The following is a 25,197-nucleotide window of genomic DNA, read 5'->3' as shown; positions in this document are numbered from 1 at the left end:
CGTGAATCTGCAAGGAGGTGGTGCTTGCAGTGAGCAGTGATGGTGCCACTGCACTCCAGCATGGGTAACAGCAAGACTCTGTCTTAAAAAAAAACAAAAAACAAAAAAACCTCCATCTCACTTCTAATCTCTAAGCTGTCCTTGTTCATTCCTGGGCATAGGCTGAACTAACTTAGGGAGAAACTTATAGTTTAAAACAAAAGTGATGCTGGGTGCAGTGGCTCACACCTGTAATCCCAGCACTTTGGGAGTCCGAAGCGGGTGGATCACCTGAGGTCAGGAGTTCAAGACCAGCCTGGCCAAAATGGTGAAACCCCTGTCTCTACAAAAATTAGTTGGTGTGGTGGTGTGCACCTGTAATCCTAGCTACTCGGGAGGCTGAGGCAGGAGAATCGCTTGAGCCTGGGAGGGAAAGGTTGCAGTGAGCCAAGATCATGCCATTGTGCTCCAGCCTGGGCAACAAGAGTAAGACTCCATCTCAAAAAAAGAAAAAAAAAAAAAAAGGCAATAGTGGCCCTTTCCCAAACTTCCTTCTTGCCAGGGAACTAGACTGCTTTAGTAGGACTAACAAATTAGCCACAGGATTAGAAAGTATAGTTTAGGAGTCATGCAGCTGGAGGCTATAAGATTCTGACACTCCCAAAATTGTTCCTGGGGATAAAATCACTAGTGTAAAGCCTAAGACCAATGTTTGAGATATTTTACAGACCCTGCACTCGATGGATCAGCTGGCACCACCCAGACTGATAAGCTGGCACATCTGATCTTGTGGCCCCCACTCCAGAACTGACTCAGTGCAAGAAGACAGCTTCCACTACCTGTGATTTCATCTCTGACCTGATCAATCAACTAATCAGCACTGATGGTTCACTGGCTTCCCCCACCCACCAAGTTGTCCTTAAAAACTGTGATCCCCTAATGCTGGAAACTGATTTGTGTAAGAATAAAACTCCAGTCTCCCACACAGCCAGCTCTTTGTGAATTACTTTTTCTCTGTTGCAATTCCCCTGTCTTGATAAATTGACTCTGTCTAGGCAGCAGGCAAGGTGAACCCATTGGGAAGTTTCATATATACCATATTTTCCTTTTCCGTTTACCTGTTGATGGACATTTAAGTTGTTTCCATGCCTTGACTATTATGAATAATGCTGCACTAGGCATGGGAGTGCACATACCTCTTTGACATACTGTTTCTATTTCCTTTGGATATACATCCAGAAGTGAGATTGTGGGATCATATGGTAGATCTATTTTTAATTTTTTAAGAAATCTTCATAATGTTTTTCATAACAGCTTCACAGTTTTACAGTCCCACCAACAGGTTCGAATTCCACTACATCTTTACCAATACTTGTGATCTTTCAGGTTTGGGTTTTATTGTTTGTTTGTTTTTGACACTTCCTAACATCACATTGAGGCTTTGATTTGCATTTCACTGATGATTAGTTATGCTGAAAATCTTTTCATATGCCTCTTGGCCATTTGTTTGCCAAGCCAGAGCAATTAGGCAGAAAATGAAAGAAAGAAAAAGGATCAGAAAAAAGAGGTAAATGATCTCTCTTTGCAGATGGCATGATCTTATATATGGAAAGTCTCCACCAAAAAAAAAAAAAAATTAGAACTAATAAACTATTAAACAATAAAGTTGCAGGATACAAAATTGACATACAAAAATCTTGCATTTCTATACACAAACAATAAACTATCCCAAAAGGAAATTAAGAAAATAATTTCATTTATAATATCATCAAAAAGGATAAAATCGTTAGGAATAAACTTAACTAGCGAGGACTTGTACCCTGAAAATTACCAAACATTGATGAGATAAATTAAAGCAGACACAGATAAATGGAAACAGCCTGTGTTCATGGATTGGAAGGCATAATGTTGTTAAAATGGCCATACCACCCGAAGCAACCTACAGATTTAATTTACGTTTTGGTTGTTATTTTATAAAATCATTAATTTCAGGCATTGCAAGATAATAATAATTTCAACAGCTAATATTAAATATGCTAAGCTTGGTGCTAAGAGTTTTACACTGATTGTCTTAATTTACACTAAAAGAAAAGCAGAAGTGAGTATTCTTTTTTTTTTCATTTAAGTGAAATTATTTTATTAAATACTTATTTATTACAAGGACTGTTATGCCCAGACCGTTTGTTCCCCGAAGAAGACCACCAGAGTCCAGAGTCAAAGCCAAGCGGCAAGGATCTTTACTGCAAGTTCGAACTTGGTCCCTCCATTCCACAGCATACAAGAGGGCCCCGAACAATGCGAGTGCTTGCTTTTTATAGCCTGATGTAAACAGGATATGTAAAGTTACAGGGGAACAAGGTAATTCTCTCGGTTACAGCGCATTTAGCATTTTTTATTGGTTCCCGCAGTGTCCTATCGGGGATTTCCTAGGTGGTGTTTTTCTGAAGTTTGAGAGAAATATGGAGGAATGTGTTTGTGCTGGGCTCAGGAAGTTGGGAGATATATGGGGGATGTGCCTCATTCCTTTCAGGACAGAGTGCTAGCAATGCATTTTACTAATTTTCTTACACCTTATTTTTTTTCCTTAAACTTTTTTTTTTTTTAATGTTATACTTTAAGTTCTAGGGTACATGTGCACAACGTGCAGGTTTGTTACATATGTATATTTGTGCCATGTTGGTGTGCTGCACCCATCCAACTCGTCAGTACCCATCAATTCGTCATTTACATCAGGTATAACTCCCAAAGCCATCCCTCCCTGCTCCCTCCTCCCCCCTCCCCGTAATAGGCCCCGGTGTGTGATGTTCCCCTTCCCAAGTCCAAGTGATCTCATTGTTCAGTTCCCACATATGAGTGAGAACATGTGGTGTTTGGTTTTCTGTTCTTGCGATAGTTTGCTGAGAATGATGGTTTCCAGCTGCATCCATGTCCCCACAAAGGACACGAACTCATCCTTTTTTATGGCTGCACAGCATTCCATGATGTATATGTGCCACATTTTCTTAATCCAGTCTGTCACTGATGGACATTTGGGTTGATTCCAAGTCTTTGCTATTGTGAATAGGGCCGCAATAAACATATATGTGCATGTGTCTTTATAGCTGCATGATTTGTAATCCTTTGGGTATAATATACCCAGTAATGGGGTGGCTGGGTCATATGGCATTTCTAGTTCTAGATCCTTGAGGAATCGCCACACTGTTTTCCACAATGGTTGAACCAGTTTACAATCCCACCAACAGTATAAAAGTGTTCCTATTTCTCCACATCCTCTTCAGCACCTGTTGTTTCCTGACTTTTTAATGATTGCCATTCTAACTGGTGTGAGATGGTATCTCATTGTGGTTTTGATTTGCATTTCTCTGATGGCCAGTGATGATGAGCATTTTTTCATGTGTCTGTTGGCTGTATGAATGTCTTCTTTTGAGAAATGTCTGTTCATACCCTTTGCCCACTTTTTGATGGGGTTGTTTGTTTTTTTCTTGTAAATTTGTTTGAGTTCTTTGTAGGTTCTGGATATTAGCCCTTTGTCAGATGAGTAGATTGCAAAAACTTTCTCCCATTCTGTAGGTTGCCTGTTCACTCTGATGGTAGTTTCTTTTGCTATGCAGAAGCTCTTTAGTTTAATTAGATCCCATTTGTCAATTTTGGCTTTTGTTGCCGTTGCTTTTGGTGTTTTAGACATGAAGTCCTTGCCCATGCCTATGTCCTGAATGGTATTCCCTAGGTTTTCTTCTAGGGTTTTTATGGTTTTAGGTCTAACATTTAAGTCTCTAATCCATCTTGAATTAATTTTCGTATAAGGAGTAAGGAAAGGATCCAGTTTCAGCTTTCTACTTATGGCTAGCCAGTTTTCCCAGCACCATTTATTAAATAGGGAATCCTTTCCCCGTTTCTTGTTTTTCTCAGGTTTATCAAACATCAGATGGCTGTAGATGTGTGGTATTATTTCTGAGGACTCTGTTCTGTTCCATTGGTCTATATCTCTGTTTTGGTACCAGTACCATGCTGTTTTGGTTACTGTAGCCTTGTAGTATAGTTTGAAGTCAGGTAGCGTGATGCCTCCAGCTTTGTTCTTTTGACTTAGGATCGTCTTGGCAATGCGGGGTCTTTTTGGGTTCCATATGAACTTTAAAGCAGTTTTTTCCGATTCTGTGAAGAAAGTCATTGGTAGCTTGATGGGGATGTCATTGAATCTATAGATTACCTTGGGCAGTATGGCTATTTTCATGATATTGATTCTTCCTATCTATGAGCATGGAATGTTCTTCCATTTGTTTGTGTCCTCTTTTATTTCATTGAGCAGTGGTTTGTAGTTCTCCTTGAAGAGGTCCTTTACATCCCTTGTCAGTTGGAATCCTAGGTATTTTATTCTCTTTGAAGCAATTGTGAATGGAAGTTCATTCATGATTTGGCTCTGTTTGTTTGTTACTGGTGTATAAAAATGCTTGTGATTTTTGCACATTGACTTTGTATCCTGAGACTTTGCTGAAGTTGCTTGTCAGCTTAAGGAGACTTTGGACTGAGATGATGGGGTTTTCTAAATATACAATCATATCATCTGTAAACAGGGACAATTTGACTTCTTCTTTTCCTAACTAAATACCCTTTATTTCTTTCTCTTGCCTGATTGCCCTAGCCAGAACTTCCAACACTATGTTGAATAGGAGTGGTGAGAGAGGGCATCCCTGTCTTGTGCCAGTTTTCAAAGAGAATGCTTCCAGTTTTTGCCCATTCAGTATGATATTGGCTGTGGGTTTGTCATAAATAGCTCTTATTATTTTGAGATACATTCCATCAATACCGAATTTATTGAGCGTTTTTAGCAGGAAGGGTTGTTGAATTTTGTCAAAGGCCTTTTCTGCATCTATTGAGATAATCATGTGGTTTTTGTCTTTGGTTCTGTTTATATGCTGGATTATGTTTAATGATTTTTGTATGTTGAACCAGCCTTGCATCTCAGGGATGAAACCCACTTGATCATGATGGATAAGCTTTTTGATGTGCTGCTGGATTCGGTTTGCCAGTATTTTATTGAGGATTTTCACATTGATGTTCATCAGGGATATTGGATTAAAATTCTCTTTTTTTGTTGTCTCTGCCAGGCTTTGGTATCAGGATGATGTTGGCCTCATAAAATGAGTTAGGGAGGATTCCCTTTTTTTCTATTGATTGGAAAATTTCAGAAGGAATGGTACCAGCTCCTCCTTGTACCTCCGGTAGAATTTGGCTGTGAATCCATCTGGTCCTGGACTTTTTTTGGTTAGTAGGCTGTTAATTATTGTCTCAATTTCAGAGCCTACTATTGGTCCATTCAGGGATTCAACTTCTTCCTGCTTTAGTCTTGGGAGAGTGTAAGTGTCCAGGAAATTATCCATTTCTTCTAGGTTTTCTAGTTTATTTGCGTAGAGGTGTTTATAGTATTCTCTGATGGTAGTTTGTATTTCTGTGGAGTCAGTGGTGATATCCCCTTTATCATTTTTTATTGCATCTATTTGATTCTTCTCTCTTTTCTTCTTTATTAGTCTTGCTAGCAGTCTATCAATTTTGTTGATCTTTTCAAAAAACCAACTCCTGGATTCATTGATTTTTTGGAGGGTTTTTTGTGTCTCTATCTCCTTCAGTTCTGCTCTGATCTTAGTTATGTCTTGCTTTCTGCTAGCTTTTGAATGTGTTTGCTCTTGCTTCTCTAGTTCTTTAATTGTGATGTTAGAGTGTCAATTTTCGATCTTTCCTGCTTTCTCTTGTGGGCATTTAGTGCTATAAATTTCCCTCTACGCACTGCTTTAAATGTGTCCCAGAGATTCTAGTATGTTGTATCTTTGTTCTCATTAGTTTCAAAGAACATCTTTTTCTGCCTTCATTTCGTTACGTACCCAGTAGTCATTCAGGAGCAGGTTGTTCACTCTCCATGTAGTTGAGCAGTTTTGATTGAGTTTCTTAGTCCTGAGTTCTAGTTTGATTGCACTGTGGTCTGTTCTTTTACATTTGCTGAGGAGTGCTTTACTTCCAACTATGTGGTCAATTTTCAAATAAGTGTGACATGGTGCTGAGAAAAGTGTATATTCTGTTGATTTGGGGTGGAGAGTTCTGTAGATGTCTATTAGGTCCACTTGGTGCAGAGCTGAGTTCAATTCCTGGATATCTTTGTTAACTTTCTGTCTTGTTGATCTGTCTAATGTTGACAGTGGGGTGTTGAAGACTCCCATTATTATTGTATGGAAGTCTAAGTCTCTTTGTAAGTCTCTAAGGGCTTGCTTTATGAATCTGGGTGCTCCTGTATTGGGTGCATATATATTTAGGATAGTTAGCTCTTCCCGTTGAATTGATCCCTTTACCATTATGTAATGGCCTTCTTTGTCTCTTTTGGTCTTTGATGGTTTAAAGTCTGTTTTATCAGAGACTACTATTGCAACCCCTGCTTTTTTTGTTCTCCATTTGCTTGGTAGATCTTCCTCCATCCCTTTATTTTGAGTCTATGTGTATCTCTGCATGTGAGATGGGTCTCCTGAATACAGCAAACTGATGGGTCTTGACTCTTTATCCAATTTGCCAGTCTGTGTCTTTTAATTGGACCATTTAGTCCATTTACATTTAAGGTTAATATTGTTATGTGTGAACTTGATCCTGTCATTGTGATATTAGCTGGTTATTTTGCTTGTTAGTTGATGCAGTTTCTTCCTAGCATTGATGGTCTTTACATTTTGGCATGTTTTTGCAATGGCTGGTACCGGTTGTTCCTTTCCATGTTTAGTGCTTCTTTCAGGGTCTCTTTTAAGGCAGGCCTGGTGGTGACAAAATCTCTAAGCATTTGCTTGTCTATAAAGGATTTTATTTCTCCTTCGCTGATGAAGCTTAGTTTGGCTGGATATGAAATTCTGGGTTTAAAATTCTTTTCTTTAAGAATGTTGAATATTGGCCCCCACTCTCTTCTGGCTTGTGGAGTTTCTGCCGAGAGATCTGCTGTTAGTCTGATGGGTTTCCCTTTGTGGGTAATCCGACCTTTCTCTCTGGCTGCCCTTAACATTTTTTCCTTCATTTCAACTTTGGTGAGTCTGATGATTATGTGTCTTGGGGTTGCTCTTCTCAAGGAGTGTCTTTGTGGCGTTCTTTGTATTTTCTGAATTTGAATGTCGGCCTGCCTTACTAGGTTGGGGAAGTTCTCCTGGATGATATCCTGAAGAGTGATTTCCAACTCGGTTCCATTCTCCCCATCACTTTCAGGTGCACCAATCCAATGTAGGTTTGGTCTTTTCACATAGTCCCATATTTCTTGGAGGCTTTGCCCAGAGAGGAGGAACTTAGAGAGGCAGTCTGGCTACAGCAGCTTTGCTGAGCTGTGGTGGACTCTGGTCAGTTCAAAATTTTTGTCAGCTCCATTACTCAAACGTTAGTAATAGCGGATACCCCAAACCCCCCAACAAGCTCAAGTGTCCCAGGGCAACTTCAGACTATTGTGCTGGCAGTGAGAATTCAAGCCAGTGAATCTTAGCTTGCTGGATTCTGTCATGGTGGGATCCACTGAGCTAGACCACTTGGCTCCCTGGCTTCATCCTCATTTCCAGGGGAGTGAACGGTTCTGTCCCCGTGGTATTCCTGGCACCACTGGGGTATGAAAAAAAAAACTCCTGCAGCTAGCTTGGTGTCTTCCCAAACTGTCGCCCAGCTTTGTGCTTGAAACCCAGGGCCCTGGTGGTGTAGGCACCTGAAGGAATCTCCTGGTCTGAGAGTTGTGAAGACGGTGGGAAAAGCATAGTGTCTGGGCTGGAGTGAACAGTTCCTCAAGGCGGATTTCCCTCATGGCTTCCCTTGGCTAGGGGAGGGAGTTCCCTGACCCCTTGCACTGCCCAGGTGAAGTGACCCCCCACCCTGCTTTGGCTCGCCCTCTGTGGGCTGTGCCCACTGTCTAACCAGTCCCGATGAGATGAGCCAGGTACCTCAGTTGGAAATGTAGAAATCACCCATCTTCTACATTGATCTCACTGGGAGCTGTAGACCAGATCTGCTCCTATTTGGCCTTTTTTTTTTTTTTTTTTTTTGGAGACAGGGTTTCACTCCTGTCTGGAGTGCAATGGCATGATCTTGGCTCACTGCAGCCTCTGCCTCCCGGATTCAAGTGATTCTGCTGCCTAAGCTTCCCAAGTAGCTGGGATTATAGGCACCCACCACCACACCCAGCTAAGTTTTGTATTTTTAGTAGAGACTGAGTTTCATCATGTTGGCTAGGCTGGTCTCAAACTCCTGACCTCAGGTAATCCACCTGCCTTGGCCTCCCAAAGTGTTGAGATTACAAGCATGAGCCACTGCACCCAGCCAAATGTTGATTTTTAAATACCTTTTTATAATAAAAGGAACAAAGGCTCCCTGGAGAAACAGCTGATTCTAAGCCAGGAGTAGAAAATATACAAGATAATCCTGGAGCATCTTGTAGGGCCAGAAAGTAAACAAGTGCATTAAAAATAAGTCATATTGGTAACAATATGTCAAAAGAATAAAGAAGTCTACTGAAAGAGCTCCCAAAAGCTGAAGCTGGAACAAGTAGAGCAAGAAAGACAATGTTCTCTCCAAGAGGAGTCTAAATAGAGAGGCCAACTAAATTTAGTATGATATACTGGATGAAATCCTGGAACAGAAAAAAGGATATTAGGTAACAACTCAGGAAATCTGAATAAAGAATGAAATCAGTTAATAACAATGTATCAGTATTGCTTTATTAATTATGACAAATGTACCATACTAGTGAAAGATGAATAATCGGGGTAACAGTGTGCAAAGACTGGGTAGAGAAGATATTATTAAAACTTTTAGTACCAGCTGCTCAATTTTCCTATAAATCTAAAATTGCTTTTAAAAATAAAATTTTGTTAATACAAAATGTATTATCATTGAGAAAATTTGATACATAAAAGTATTAATTATGCTATAGCTTAGAAGTATAATTAGGTTTTGGTTGTTATTTTATAAAATCATTAATTTTAGGGCTCTTTTAAAGATGAACTGCCCTGGTTAGCACATCCACAATGTGATTTTATTTACAAATTTTTTTTGCAATTATATAATTCTACAGTGTTATAACTGTGGGACCAATTGAGACGTTCCTGATTGGAAATGATTGATGTAGAATTTTTCAAGAGAATCCAGCTATGGATTTTTTGTATATATGACGTTTAGAGGACTCAATTTATTCAAAGTTTATACATCTCTCCATCCTTGTAGGTTATAATAATCAGTGACAATTACATGTACACTGAATCTGTTATAAAATAAATTATTAGTTTTTAAAGTGGTGTTATAAACTTAAATCCTGACCTGTTAATGCATTAAAAATGAATTATGTACATTGCTTAATTTCTATATGTTTTTCTTATCTTTAAAGCAGGTGATTAAGAATACTCACTTCAGGTGCGAGAAAGGTGGCCGAATAGGAACAGCTGCAGCCTCCAGCTCCCAGCACGAGCGACACAGAAGATGGGTGATTTCTGCATTTTCAACTAAGGTACTGGGTTCAGCTCACTGGGGAGTGCCAGACAATCGGTGCTGGTCAGCTGGTGCAGCCCAACCAGCGAGAGCTGAAGCAGGGTGAGGCACTGCCTCACCTGGGAAGCACAAGGGGGAAGGGAATCCCTTTAGAAACTGAGACACACAACACCTGGAAAATCGGGTAACTCCCACCCTAACACTGTGCTTTACCAAGGGTCTTAGCAAATGGCACACCAGGAGATTATATCCCACACCTGGCCGGGAGGGTCCCATGCCCATGGAGCCTCCCTCATTGCTAGTGCAGCAGTCTGAGATCTAACTGCAAGGCAGCAGCAAGGCTGGGGGAGGGGCACCCGCCATTGCTGAGACTTAAGTAGGTAAACAAAGCCTCCAGGAAGCTCAAACTGGGTGGAGCCCACCACAGCTCAAGGAGGCCTGCCTGTCTCTGTAGACTCCACCTCTGGGGACAGGGCATAGCAAAAAAAAAAAAAAAAGAAAAAGGCAGCAGAAACCTCTGCAGATGTTAATGACCCTGTCTGACAGCTCTGAAGAGAGCAGTGGATCTTCCAGCATGGAGGTTGAGATCTGAGAATGGACAGTTTGCCTGCTCAAGTGGGTCCCTGACCCCTGAGTAGCCTAACTGGGGGACATCTCCCACTAGGTGCAGACTGGCACCTCACACCTCACATGGCAGGGTACACCCTGAGACAAAGCTTCCAGAGCAAGAATCAGACAGCAGCATTCGCTGTACAGCAATATTATATCTTCTGCAGCCTCCGCTGCTGATACCCAGGCAAACAGGATCTGGAGTGGACCTCAAGCAATCTTCAACAGACCCACAGCTGAGGGTCCTGACTGTTAGAGGGAAAACTAACAAACAGAAAGGACACCCACACCAAAACCCCCTCAGTATGTCACCAGCATCAAAGACCAAAGTCAGATAAAACCACAAAGATGGGGAAAAAGCAAGGCAGAAAAGCTGGAAATTCAAAAAATTCAAAAAATCAGAGTGCATCTCCCCCTCCAAAGGAATGCAGCTCATCACCAGCAACAGATCAAAGCTGGATATGCACCCAATACAAGAGCACCCAGATTTATAAAGCAGGTTCTTAGAGACCAACAGAGAGACTTAGAATCTCACACAATAACAGTGGGAGACTTTAACACCCCAATGTCAATATTAGACAGATCAATGAGACAGAAAATTAACAAGGATATTCAGGACTTGAACTCAGCTCTGGACCAAGGGGAACTAATAGACATCTATAGAACTCTCTACCCCAAATCAGCAGAATATACATTCTTCTCAGTACCACATTTCACTTATTCTAAAATTGACCACATAATTAGAAATAAAATACTCCTCAGAAAATCCAAAAGAACAGAAATAACAGTCTCTCAAACCACAGGGCAATCAAATTAGAATTCACGATTAAGAAACTCCCTCAAAACAGCACAACTACATGGAAACTGAAAAAAACTTTCTCCTGAATGAGTCCTGGGTAAATAACAAAATTAAGACATAAATAAATTAGTTCTTTGAAACCAATGAGAACAAAGACACAATGTAGCAGAATCTCTGGGACATAGCTAAAGCAGTTTTTAGAGGGAAATTTATAGCATGAAATGCCCACAGTAGAAAGCAGGAAAGATCTAAAATTGACACCCTAACATCACAATTAAAAGAACTAGAGAAGCAAGAGCAAACAAATTCAATAGCTAGCAGAAGATAAGAAATAACTAAGATCAGAGTAGAAGTGAAGGAGATGGGGACATGAAATACCCTTCAAAAAAATCGATGCATCCAGGAGCTGTTTTTTGAAAAGATTAACAAAATAGATAAACTGTTAGCCAGACTAATAAAGAAGAAAAGAGAGAAGAGTCAAATAGACACAATAAAATAATGATAAAGGGAAGATGACCACTGATCCCACAGAAATACAAACTACCATCAGAGAACACTATAAACACCTCTATGCAAATAAACTAGAAAATCTAGAAAAAATTGATAAATTCCTAGACACATACACCCTCCAAGACTAAACTAGAAAGAAGTCAAACCCCTGAATAGACCAATAACAAGTTCTGATATTGAGGCCGTAATTAATAGCCTAACAGCCAAAAAAAGCCCAGGACCAGACGGATTCACAGCCAAATTCTCCCAGAGGTAAAAAGAGGAGCTGGTACCATTCCTCCTGAAACTATCCAAACAACAGAAAAAAAGGGACTCCTCCTTAACTCATTTTACTAGGCCAGCATCATTCTGATATCAAAACCTGGAAGAGACACAATAAAAAGGAAAATTTCAGGCCAATATTCCTGTTGAACGTCGGTGCAAAATCTCAATAAAATACTGGCAAACCAAATCCAGCAGCACATCAGAAAGCTTATACTCCACTATCAGTCAGCTTCACCCCTGGGATGCAAGGCTAGTTCAACATATGCAAATCAATAAACGTAATCCATCACATAAACAAAATTGATGACAAAAACCACATGATTATCTCGATAGATGCAGAAAGGGCCTTTCATAAAATTCAACACCCCTTCATGCTAAAAACTATCAGTAAACTAGGTATTGATGGAACATATCTCAAAATAATAAGAGTTATTTATAACAAACCCACAGCCGATATCATACTGAATGCACAAGAACTGGAAGCATTCATTTGAAAACCGGCACAGGAAAAGAGTGCCCTTTCTCACCTCTCCTATTCACCCTTTCTCACCTCTCCTATTCACCATATCCAGGGTAATCCGGCAAGAGAAAGAAACAAAGATTTTCAAATAGGAAGAGAGGAAGTTAAATTGTCTCTGTTTGCAGGTGACATGATTGTATATTTAGAAAACCCCATCGTCTCTGCCCATAATCTCCCTAAGTTGATAAGCAACTTCAGCACAGTCTCAGGATACAAAATCAATGTGCAAAAATCACAAGCATTTTTATGCACCAATAATAGACAAACAGAGAGCCAAATCATGAGTGAACTCCCATTCACAATTGCTTCAAAGAGAATAAAAAACTAGGAATACAACTTACAAGGGATGTGAAGGACCTCTTCAAGGATAACTACAAATCACTGCTCAAGGAAATAAGAGAGGACACAAACAAATGGAAAAATATTTCATGCTCACAGATAGGAAGAATCAATATCATCAAAACGGCCATACTGCCCAAAGTAATTTATAGATTCAATGCTATCCCCATCAAGCTACCACTGACTTTCTTCACAGAATTAGAAAAAAACCACTTTAAATTTGATGTGGAACCAAAAACGAGCCTGCATAGCCAAGACAATCCTCAGCAAAAAGAACAAAGCTGGAGGCATCACGCCACCTGACTTCAAACTGTTCTACAAGGTTACAGTAACCAAAACAACATGGTATTGGTATCAAAACAGATATATAGACCAATGGAACAGAACAGAGGCCTCAGAAATAATACCACACATCTACAACCATCTGATCTTTGACAAACCTGACAAATAAAAGCAATGGGGAAAGTGTTCCCTATTTAATAAATGGTGTTGGGAAAACTGGCTAGCTACATGCAGAAAACTGATACTGAACCCCTTCCTTAGATCTTATGCAAAAACTAACTCAAGATTGATTAAAGACTTAAATGTAAGACCTAAAACTATAAAAACCCTAGAAGAAAACCTAGGCAATACCATTCAGGACATAGGCATGGGCAAAGACTTCATGACTAAAACACCAAAAGCAATGCAACAAAAGTCAAAATTGACAAATGGGATATAATTAAACTAAAGAGTTTCTGTACAGCAAAAGAAACTATCATCAGAGGGAGCAGACAACCTACAGAATGGGAGAGAATTTTTGCAATCTATCCATCTGCCAAAGGGCTAATATCCAGATTCTAAAAAGAACCTAAACAAATTTACAAGAAAAAAACCCCATCAAAAAGTGGGCAAAGGATATAAACAGACACTTCTCAAAAGAAGACATTTATGTGGCCAACAAACATATGAAAAAAAGTTCATCATCACTGGTCATTAGAGAAATGCAAATCAAAACCACAGTGAGATACTATCTCGTGCCAATTAAAATGGCAATCATTAAAAAGTCGGGAAACAACAGATGCTGGAGAGGGTGTGGAGAAATAGGAACGCTTTTACACTGTTGGTGGGAGTGTAAATTAGTTCAACCATTGTGGAAGACAATGTGGCAATTCCTCAAGGATCTACAACCAGAAATACCATTTGACCCAGCAATCCCATCACTGGGTATATACCCAAAGGATTATAAATCATTCTACTATAAAGACACACGTCCATGTATATTTATTGCAGCACGGTTCACAGTAACAAAGACTGAGAACCAACCCAAATGCCCATCAATGATAGACTGGATAAAGAAAATGTGGCATATATACACCATGGAATACTATGTAGCCATAAAAAAGGATGAGTTCATGTCCTTTGCAGGGACATGGATGAAGCTGGAAAGCATCATTCTCAGCAAACTAACACAGGAACAGAAGTCCAGATACTGCATGTTCTCACTCATAAATGGGAGTTGAAAAAAGAGAACACATGGACACAGGCAGGGCCCATTGGCAGGTAGGGAACTAGGGGAGAGATAACATTAGGAGAAATACCTAATATAGATGACCGGTTGATGGGTGCAGCAAACCACCATCGCACGTGTATACCTACGTTACAAACCTGCATATTCTGCACATGTATCCCAGAACTTAAAGTATAATTACAAAGAAAAGAAAATCAACAGGACAGGGCTGGTGACTCATACCTGTAATCCCAGCACCTCGGGAGGCCAAGGCAGGCAGATCACAAGGTCAGGCATTCAAGATAAGCCTGGCCAACATGGTGAAACCTCATCTCTACTAAAAATTCAAAAAGTGCGAATGCCTGTAATCACTGCTACTCCAGTGGCTGAGGCAGGAGAATTGCTTAAACCCAGGGGGCGGAGGTTGCAGTGAGCCAAGATTGCGCCATTGCACTCCAGCATTTGAGTATTAAGTGTGCCCATAGTTACCAGGGTGTTATTTATTTTGGGTGTGTCATGATTGTGCTTTTGTGTATTTACATAAACATCCTTGAATATTTCTATATATAACCACCTGTATCTATATTAAGTTAAACGTGAGTTCTCCCTGATGTCTACAACTGTAATGATTACCACATGGATTATTCAAGACTCTTCCCCTAGTTGATCTGTAAATTTCCACACCAACTGTGAGAAATATAACTCCCCATGTTTGCCATTTATAGGCTTAATTGTTCAATTCCTGTATATATGTATCGCAGTATAAGACCTGTTAACCAGAATCCAATGAGAAATAATTTTTATCAGCTAGAGTACAGTGCTTTTGTGCAGCTCATTTTGCCTTTAGTCTGACAGATTCCATTCCTTTTCAAAGATATTTATGTTAAGACCTTTTTCTCTCTCCACCTTACTAAGGTTATCTCATACTTTGTAATGCAGGGAATTTCTTCTGTAAAGTCTGCATTGCTCCTGGAATCCCTTGACCTTCTAAATTATTTTCTAAAATTTGCCTGCATTATGGTAATTCTTTGTGTCAAAAAACTTCTATTGCTTTTGGCAAACGCATAATGTTGCCAAATGTCCACCATTACGATATTGCACAGAATCATTTTACAGCTCCCCAGATGCCCTGTGCTTAACCTAATCTTCCCTTTCCCTGAACACCAGGCAAAAACTGATCTTCTTCTTTATAGTTTTGCTTCTTTCCAAAATGTCGTCTAATTGAAACCATACAGCATGTAGCCTTTTCACACTGGCTGCTTTCATGTAACAATATGCATTTGAGTTTCCTCCATGTCTTTTCATGATTTGAAAGCTCATTTCTTTTTACTGCTGAATAATATTCCATTTTACAGGTATCTTATAGTTTATTCATTCATCTATTGAAAGACATCTTGGTTGTTTTCCATTTTGGTAACTACCAAGTAACAATAAACCTGCTATAAACATTTGTGTTCAGGATTTTTTTGTAGACATAATTTTTCAGTGTAATTGGGTATATACAGAGGGACACAATTGCAGATTACAATGCAAGGCTATGCTTAGCTTTATAAGAAACAGACAAAATGTCTTCTAAAGTGGCTGCACCGTTTATAGTCACATTTGAAAATTGAATGAATGAGAGTTTCTCTTGCATTGCATTCTCAACAGCATTGGTTGTTGTCAGTAATTTGGATTTTGGCCATTCTAATGGTGTAGTTGTTTCCCATTGTTGTTTTAATTTACTATTCTCTAATAACATAAGATGTTGAGCATCTTTTCATATGCTTATATGCCATTTGTATATCTTATTTGGTGAGTTGAATGTTCAGATCTTTTGCTCATTACATAGAATTATTTAAATGCCTTGGTGTCATTTGGATTTAGCTCCTTTACTGGATATGTGTTTAAATATTTTCTCTCATTCTGTGGCTTATCTTCTCATTTACTTAGCAATATCTTTCACATAACAGTTTTTAAATTTAAGTAAGTTCAATTTTTTTTTATTTTTTTCTTTGATGGATCATGATTTGATCAAACCCAATGTCACCTAGATTTTATCCTATATTATCTTATGGAAGTTTTCTAGTTTTTGTTTTACATTTAGAAATAAGGTCCATTTTAAATTAATTTTTGTGAAAAGCATAAGGTATATGTCCGGATTCATTTTTGCATGTATGTGTACAATTTTTTGATGATTATTTGTTGAAAAGACTGTCTTTTCTCAATTGAATTTATTTTGCTCTGTCAAGGATCAGTTGACTATATTTGGGAGTGTCCATGTCTGGGTTCTCTCCTCTTTTCTATTAATCCACTTGTCTATTCTTTTACGAATACCTCACTGTCTTAATTACTGTAGCTTTATAGTACTACTTGAAATTGAGTAGTGTCAGTTCTCCAACTTAGTCCTTCTTTGTCAGTATTATGTAGACTATTCTGGGTCTCTTGCATTTCCATATAAATTTTAAAATCATCCTTTGAGATGAAGCTAAAAAATAGAATACATTTGTCAATAACCACAAAATAACTTGCTGAGAATTTATTAGAATTGCATTAAATGTATACATCAATTCATGAAGAATTTATATCTCAACATTATTGAGTCCACCTATCCATGAAAGTGGTACATCTCCATTTATTTAGATCTTCCTTTATTTATTTCATCAGACTTAACATTTTCCATATACATGGTATATGTCCTACACATATTTTGTTGATGATATTTCATTTTTGCTAGGGGAAGGAATGAAAATTGTATTTTGTTTTCAACTTCAATTTTCACTTGTTCACTGGTGGTACATGAAAAGACAATTGACTTCTATTAACCTTGCATCCTGCAACCTTGCTATAATCACATATTGGTTCCAGGAATTCTTTCAGTTTTACTAAATATATAATTATGTCATCTGTGAACAAACGTAGTTTTCTTTTTTCTTTCTAATCTGTATATATATTTTTTCTTGCCTTGTTGCACTAACTAGGACATCCAGTAGGATGGTGAATAAGAGTGACAAAAGAAACAACCTTGTCTTGTTCCCAATAATAGAAGAAAAGTATATCATTTCTCACCATAAAATATCATGAAGGCCTATTTTTTAGATGTTCCAGATTAAGTTGAGGATTTTTTTATTCCTAGTTTTCTAAGACTTTTTCTCATAAATAGATGTTGGAGGTGTTGGATTTTGCCAAATGCTTTTTCTGTATCAATTGACAGACTAATAAAATAGTTCTTTAGCCAGTTAATATAGTGTATCACATTAATTGATTTTGATTTTTAAATGTCAGATCAGTCTGGCATGCCTAAAATAAATTCCACTTACTGTGATGTATAACTATTTTTATGCATTTTGGATTCAATTAGCCAATATTTTATTGAAAATTTTTGCATCTATATTCATAAAATATATTGAGCTGTAATTTTCATTTCTTGTAGCGTATTTTCCCAGTCTTGATATTAAGATAATGCCTGCCTCCTTGAATGACTTAGGAGGTATACTTCTTACTTCTATTTTCTAAAAGTGATTATAGAGAACTGATATTATTTCTTCCTTAAATGCTTGGTGGAATTCATCAGTGAAAGAATCTGGGCCAGATGCTTTCTTTTTTGAAAGATTAATAATGATTTATCAATTATTTAAGTAAATATAGATCTATTTAGGTAATGTATTTCTTTTCCCTAAGTTTTGATGGTTTACATCTTTCAATGAACTGATCCATTTCATCTAAATTACCAAACGTGTCAGTATACATTTGTTTGTGGTATTTTTTATTGTCTTTTTAATGTTTATGGAATCAATATTTATAATTTGTGTCTTCTCCCTTTTTCACTTGGTTAGCCTGGCTATGGATTTATCAATTTTATTGATCTTTTAAAGGTATTGCCTTTTGGGTTTATTGACTTTCTCTGTTGACTTCGTGTTTTCAACTTTATTGATTTCTGCTCAAAGTTTTATGTCTTTTCTTGTGCTTACTTTAGGTTTAAATTGCTCTTCTCTCTTTACTTTCCTAAGGCACATTTCTATTATTGCTTTTAGATCTTTCTTCTTTTCTAATATATGCATTTGCTGCTATAAATTTGCCTCTAAACACTGCTTTTACAGCATTCCATGCATTAAAATATAAAAAAAAAATAGGACTTGTAATGCAAAATACATCTGCAATCTCAGATTTTAAGAATATCTTAAGGTTTGAGACATTTATTTAAAGATACAACGGAAGGACTATTAGGAGACAAGAAACCGTGGGTGAAAAGAATTATCTTTTCTCTTTTTTTTAATCACCTTTTATTTTAAGTTCAAGGGTACAGGTGCAGGATGTGCAGGTTTGTTACATAGGTAAACGTGTGCCATGGTAGTTTGCTGCACAGATCAACCCATCACCTAGGTATGAAGCCAAGCATCCAATAGCTATTCTTCTTGAGCATCCCATAAATTTTGATGTACATTTCATTTTGTTTAGTTCACAATATTTTTAAATTTCCCTTGAGACTTCCTCTTTGACCTATGTGTTATATAAAAGTATGTTATTTAATCTCAAACTTTTGGGGGATTTTCGAGTTTTTTTCTGGTACTGATTTCTAGTTAAATTTCATTATAGTCTAAGAATACATGCAGTAAGACTTCTATTCTTTTAAATTTGTGAGGGTATGTTTTTCAGCCCAGGATGTGGTCTATTTTGGATAAAGTCCCACACAAACTTGAGAGGAATATGTATTCTGCTGTTACTTGATTAACTATTCTGCTGTTACTTGAACAGTTAGACTCTGTTCATTGTTAGTGCTATTCAGTTGAACATTTTCCTGATTTTTGCTTGTTGAAATTAGCTGTTATTAATATAAGGATGTTGAGATCTCCAAACATAATATTACATATTAAATTTGATTATTTCTTCGTGCAATTTTATAAATTTTTGTCTCATGTATTTAGATGCTGTGTTGTTACCTGAATAACTTAAGAATTATTATTTTTTTGAGTAATTGCCCCTTTCTCATTATTTAATGCCCATTTTTATCCTTAATAATTTTCCTTTTTTTTTTTTTTTTTTTTTTTTTTTTTGAGACAGGGTCTCATTCTGTCTCCCAGGCTGGAGTGCAGTGGCACAATCAAGGCTCAGTACAGCCTTGACTTTCTGGGCTCAAGTGATTATCCCATTTCAGTTCCCTTCCACCCCACACTGCCCCCTACCATACACCCTCCCACCACCACGAGTAGCTGGAACTATGGGTATGTGCCACCATACCTAGATAATTTTTTATATTTTTTGAAGAGATGAGGTTTCACCATGTTTCCCAGACTGGTCTTAAACTCCTGAGCTCAAGCAATCCATCCGCCTTGGCTTTGCAAAGTGCTGGGATTACAGGCATGAGCCACCACGGCCAGCCTCTCCTTCACTTTAAATGATAATTTCAATGGATATAGAATACTAGGTTAGTGAGATTTTTTTCTTTTATTTCTTTAAATATTTACTTCATTCTCTACTTGCTTGCATGGTTTCTGACAAAAAAGTTTAAAATAGTTCTTAGTCTTGCCCCTCTACACTTATTCACTCCCTTGCCACCATGGCTTCTTTCAAAATTATTTGTCTTGGGTTTTCTCCCATGATATGCTTAGGTGTAGATTTTTGGTTTTTATTCCTGCTGGTGTTCTCTAAGATTCCTGGGTTTGCAGTTTGGTGTCTATCATTAATTTTGGGAACTTCTTGGCTATGATTACTTCAAGTACAATAGTTCCTCCTTATCCATGGTTTTGCTTTCCACACTTTCAGCTACCCATGAGTCACTGTGTTCTGAAAGTACTAAATGAAAAATTCCAGAAATAAACAATTCATAAGTTTTCTGTTGTGCTTGGTTCTGAGTATTGTCATAATTTTTCTATTTTATTATATTGTTAATCTCTTCTTATGCCTAATTTATGAGTTAAACCTTATCATAGATATGTGCATGTAGGAAAAAACATAGTATGTATATATAGGGTTTGGTACTATCTGCATTTTCAGGCATCCACTGGAGGTCTTTGAATGTATACCCCATGGATAAGAGGGAACTACTGTACTTCCTTTGCACTTTTCTGCTTCTTTCTCTCTTCTTCTAGTACTTCAATTTTACATGTTATACTTTTGTAATTGTTCTTGGATATTGGAATGGAGGTTGCAGTCCTTTTTCTCTTTGTATTTCAGTTTGCAATGTCTCCTTTGATATATCTTTAAATTCATTGTTTTTTTTTTCTTGTTTATGTTCAGTCTAGTAATGAGCTTATGAAAAGCATTCTTCATTTCTATTGCAGTGTTTTTACTTTCTGTCATTTTCTTCTGATTCTTTCTCAGAGTTTTTAGTATTCTGCTTACATTATTCATCTGCTCTTGCATACTTATACTTTTTCTATTACAGTCCTTAACATAACTAATCATAGTTATTTTTAATTATTTATTTGATTATTGCAAACATTGTTTCATATCAAAGTGTAGTTCAGATGCATACTTTGTCTCTTCTGACTGTGTTTTTCCTTTTCTTTTTGTATAGCCTTATGATTTTTTGTTAAAAGTCAAACATGATGTATCAGATAATGAGAACTGAGGAAAACAGGTCTTTAGTATGAGGTTTTATGTCAATCCGTCCAGCTGATGGGTTGTGCTTCATGTTTTCCATAGCTATAGATGGCAGAGACTTTAGTTTCCCCAGTGCCCTTGTTTTCTCCACATTGGATTTCCCTAAGAATTCTTTCTTAAATAGAGTCTGTGTTTTGTAGCTCTTTCCATTCTAACCCATTGTGATTATTCTGGAGCTGTGTTGATGTGGTGGTAAGGTTTGGAGGAGGTCAGCATATCTCAGTCTTTTAGTGGGCTCAAGTCCCTGAGCTGGACTTCAGAAGTGTTTCTTAGTGTTTTTTTTTTTTTCCTTCCATTAGGTAATACAGGAAGCCTAGAGAGGGATGTAGGGGGCTAACTGCCCTTCTCCATGATCAAATAAGATGTTGGTAAAGTTGTTTCCCTTGAGGAGTAAACCTTGGCTATGGAGAATGCTCTAGGATTATTTCAAAATGGTACTTTCCCCCAATTGACCAAGATATGAGAGATGTTTTCTAAGATCATCACCATGAAAATCTGGTGGGCTTCCTGAAGATAAAATCCAAGAAAGTGTGAGGGGCCTCCTTCAGACTGGGCCTCCCCAAATTTTTACTCTCAAGCTAGTCCATAGTGAGCCTCCAACAATTCATCCTACCAGTTTATGGCTTCAGTGGCACCTGCTCCAGGTAAGTTTATCTAGGCTATGATCTAATATTCCACGCATGAGATTTCTCCATGCTGTTGTGTGTAGATTTAGATTATTTATTCTTTCTGCTGTATAATTTTCAATTGTGTGAATATTAACACAACTTATTTATCCTACTCATTGTTGATGAACATTTCCAGTTTTTGTGTCTCACGACTAGTGATACCATGAACATTCTTGAACATGATTTCTGGTGAACATACACCCACATTTCTGTTCATTTCTGTTGGATATACACCTGAGAGTAAAAATTCTGGGTTATAGGGGATGCATATACTGGGCTTTATTAGACACTTCCAAGTTGTTTTCCTACGTGGATGTTCCTCGAATGATGTATAAGAGTTCCAACTACCCCACTTTCTCATCAGCACTGAGTATTTTCCAACTTAGTCATTTTAGTTATTCTGGTAGGGGCGGTGTAATATTGCATCATGGTTTTAATCTGCATACCCCAGATGACTTATAAAGTTGAGCACCTTTTATTTCCGTTTATTGACCATTTTAATATATTCTCTTTTCTGAAGTGTCCAAACCTTCTTCCCACTTTTCTACCGGGCTATTGCTCTTTTTCTCATTGACTTTAAGAGCTCTTTATCTATTCCAAATGTGTATTCTTTTGGGAGGGAATATAGATATGTCAATATATTTTTTAATTTGTATTTTCACTGGCAGACTGTCATTTAAAACTGTGACTTTCAAAAGAATGTGGTTTGGCCGAAACACAGTACAGGCCAGTAGCCTGTATATTCACTGTTCCACCAAAGAGAAGGCACATACTGTATGTCTTGGTTGAATTATGGTTAAGAATTCCTCTGACTCTCCAAACTAGGCCCTTGTTATTAATATTAACTATTAGGTTCATGCAAATATAATTGCAGTTTTTGCAATTACTTTTTTTCCCCATAAGTTATTGAGGTATAGGTGGTATTTGGTTACATGAGTAAGTTCTTTAGGGATGATTTGTGAGATTTTGGTGCACCCATCACCTGATCAGTATACACTGCAGCATATTTGTAGTCTTTTATATCTCGCCCACCTCCCACCCTTCCCCCAAGTCCCCAAAGTCCATTGTATCATTCTTATGCCTTTGCGTCCTCGTAGCTTAGCTCCCACATATCTGTGAGAACATATGATGTTTGGTTTTCCATTCCTGAGTTACCTTACTTAGAATAATAGTCTCCAATCTCATTCAGGTCACTGCAAATGCTGTTAATTCATTCCTTTTTATGGCTGCCTAGTATTCCATCATATATACATACCACAGTTTCTTTATCCACTCGTTGACTAATGGGCATTTGGGTTGGTACCACGATTTTGCTATTTTGAATTGTGCCACTATAAACATGTGTGTGCAAGTATCTTTTTTGAATAATGACTTCTTTTCCTCTGGGTAGATACCCAGTAGTGGGATTGATGGAGCAAATGGTAGTTCTACTTTTAATTCTTTAAGGAATCTCCACACTGTCTTCCACAGTGGCTGTACTAATTTACATTCCCACCAGCAGTGTAGAAATGTTCCCTGTTCACCGCATCCATGCTAACATGTACCGTTTTTTGATTTTTTTAAATTATGGCCATTCTTGCAGGAGTGAGGTGGTATCACATTGTAGTTTTGATTTGCATTTCCCTGATCATTCGTGATATTGAGCATTTTTTCTTATGTTTGTAGGCCATTCGTATATCTTGTTTTGAGAACTACCTATTCATATCCTTAGCCACTTTTTGATGGGATTTTTTTTTCTTACTGATTTGTTTGAGTTCATTGTATATTCTAGATATTAGTACTTTGTCAGATGTATAGATTAGGAAGATTTTCTCCCACTCTGTCGGTTGTCTCTTTACTCTGCTGACTGTTCCTTTTGGCATGCCAAAGCTCTTTAGTTTAACTAGGTCTCAGCTATTTATCTTGGTTTTTATTGCATTTGTTTTCAGGTTCTTGGTCATGAAATCCTTGCCTAAGCCAACATCCAGCCCTAGACAAAAAATCAGCTCAAGATGGATTAAGGACTTAAACCTAAGACCTGAAACTATAAAAATTCTAGGAGATAATATTGCAATTATTTTTAAATGGCAAAAACTGCAATTACTTTTGCACCAACCTAACATAATTTTGTTAAGCATGAGCATGGAGTGGCAGCTCATCTCCCCTCCTCTGCTAGAACAGAGGAATTAGAGGGGAAGAGATATTTAATTTGAAAAGGACTGTATGGTTGAATTTTCTGCATTTTCAGTCTTCTTTATTTTCTTTTATCTATTTACCTTTTAAAGTAGGTTGCATTAGAATGCAGTGTATTGCCATGCATTGCTCCTGTGTCCACCAGAATCTCATGATCCTCAGGTTGGTTTCTAATGATCTTTCAAAAGCCCACACAAAGAAACCAATGCATCACTGATTTCAATCATGGAAAGCAGCCAGGGGAGCTTCTATGTTCTCAGATTCTTCAAAGAATGCCTAAGCTTCTGAGAAACTCTCAAATTCTTCCTTTCCCCTATGTTATTATTAGAAAGCTGAAAATGAAACATAGGAAGTGTAATCAGTGGGGAAAAAATTATATTTTCCATTCTTCTGAAACCCACCCCCATTCCCAGGTAACACATGTACACATGGATCTGAGTCTTCCTGTCTCTACACAGTCTTGAAGTTAATTCGCCCTTAATGTTTATGCTGGTAGGGGATTCCATTTTCAATCTTGTAAAGGTAGCTAGGAGGCTGGGAGAAAAAAGAAACTAATAAATCAGTTGAAATGGCAAATCTAAAATAAACATGCATTAACAGCTAAGACCGTCATAGTTCTGGTGGCCACTGCGGCACATGGTGGCCCTAGGACATCTTGCCAGGGAGGGGGTGGCGTCCCCAGGCCTGGGTACTCCCCGTGAGTCCCGCAGACACCAGCTTCCTGGCCCAGTTTCCAGCACCCGGAATCCTCCCACTGCCTGCCTCTGCCCAGGGCAACCCATGTGCAGTAATGCCAACTCCAGACGTTAGACGATGAAGGCAGCGCAGCGTCAAAAATACAAAAGAATAAGAAGAAAACCCGGAACACGGCCTCTGTGGCAAATGGAGGCTAGAATGCCTCAGAGAAACCTGCCCCAGAGGAAGTTCCCCTAAGGGCTGAGGCCCAGGTGCAGCAGTTGGCCCAGGAATTGGCTTGATGTGTGGAGCAACTGGAACTGGGCCACAAGAGGCAAAAACCCACCCTGACACAGGAAGAGCAGGTTATTGGAGCAATCCAAACCCTGCGCAGCAAAAGAACGTCCCTGCCCCAGAAGAGGCAGCTGATGCCTTCCTTGTTTGGAGACTACAGGGCTCAGATAGAAGCCGAATGGTGTGAGGGCCTGCGGGCTCACAGAGCTGCTGCTTATTCAGCCCAGGTGTAGCCTGTAGATGGAGCCACCAGAAACAAGAGCCAAAGGGTCTGCAGGCCTCGCCCTTTATGGAGAGCCAAAGCCACTCTGGACACTCATGATGAAGAGTTTAGGTTCAGTTTCTTTTAGCTTCTCCCCCAACCTGGAACAATCCCTCTCCCTTGGGGTGGTGTAGGGGTTTGTTTTGAGTGCAGAGCCTTTCCAGGACTTCTGTTGGCAGAGAACCCTGGGGTTGGTCTGTCCCTGTCTGGTCCAAGGATTTGGAGCTGTTGTGAAGGTGTGAGACCATCAGATAGGCACAAGACCCCATTTGTTTTCTGATGAAGTGTTCTCTCTTTCAGAAGAGAGAGAGAGAGATACATTTAGAAAATATACAATAAATTGGAGTGTTCAAGGTATTGTAGAAAGAATATTGTACTCAGCCTTTAGGATTAGATTAAGTGGCTATTGGTAACAAAGAGTAGTGGAGAAGCTATATACTCATACACTGGTTTTCACTTTTGAGAGGAATCCCTGTCAAACAGTTTAGTGCTTAATGCTGTTATGTCACATTGCCCTAATCTCTATTTTTGATAAAATTGGATAACGAGTGAAAGAGT

General features: G+C 38.4%; 1 long non-coding RNA gene and 1 pseudogene across 1 annotated transcript in view; one reads left to right on the top strand and one right to left on the bottom strand.

Moving 5' to 3' along the window:
- The window catches only part of LOC107128958 (uncharacterized), a 300,530-nt gene that overhangs the window by 176,113 nt on the left and 99,220 nt on the right, over positions 1 to 25,197 (bottom strand). The gene's annotated exons all lie outside the window — the stretch shown is intronic.
- On the top strand, positions 24,045 to 24,900 carry LOC102145128 (UPF0488 protein C8orf33 homolog pseudogene; annotated as a pseudogene).

Source organism: Macaca fascicularis, chromosome 2 (assembly GCF_037993035.2).
Source record: "Macaca fascicularis isolate 582-1 chromosome 2, T2T-MFA8v1.1".
Classification (NCBI taxonomy): Eukaryota; Metazoa; Chordata; class Mammalia; order Primates; family Cercopithecidae; genus Macaca; species Macaca fascicularis.
This window is presented reverse-complemented; position numbering and strand designations above follow the sequence as displayed.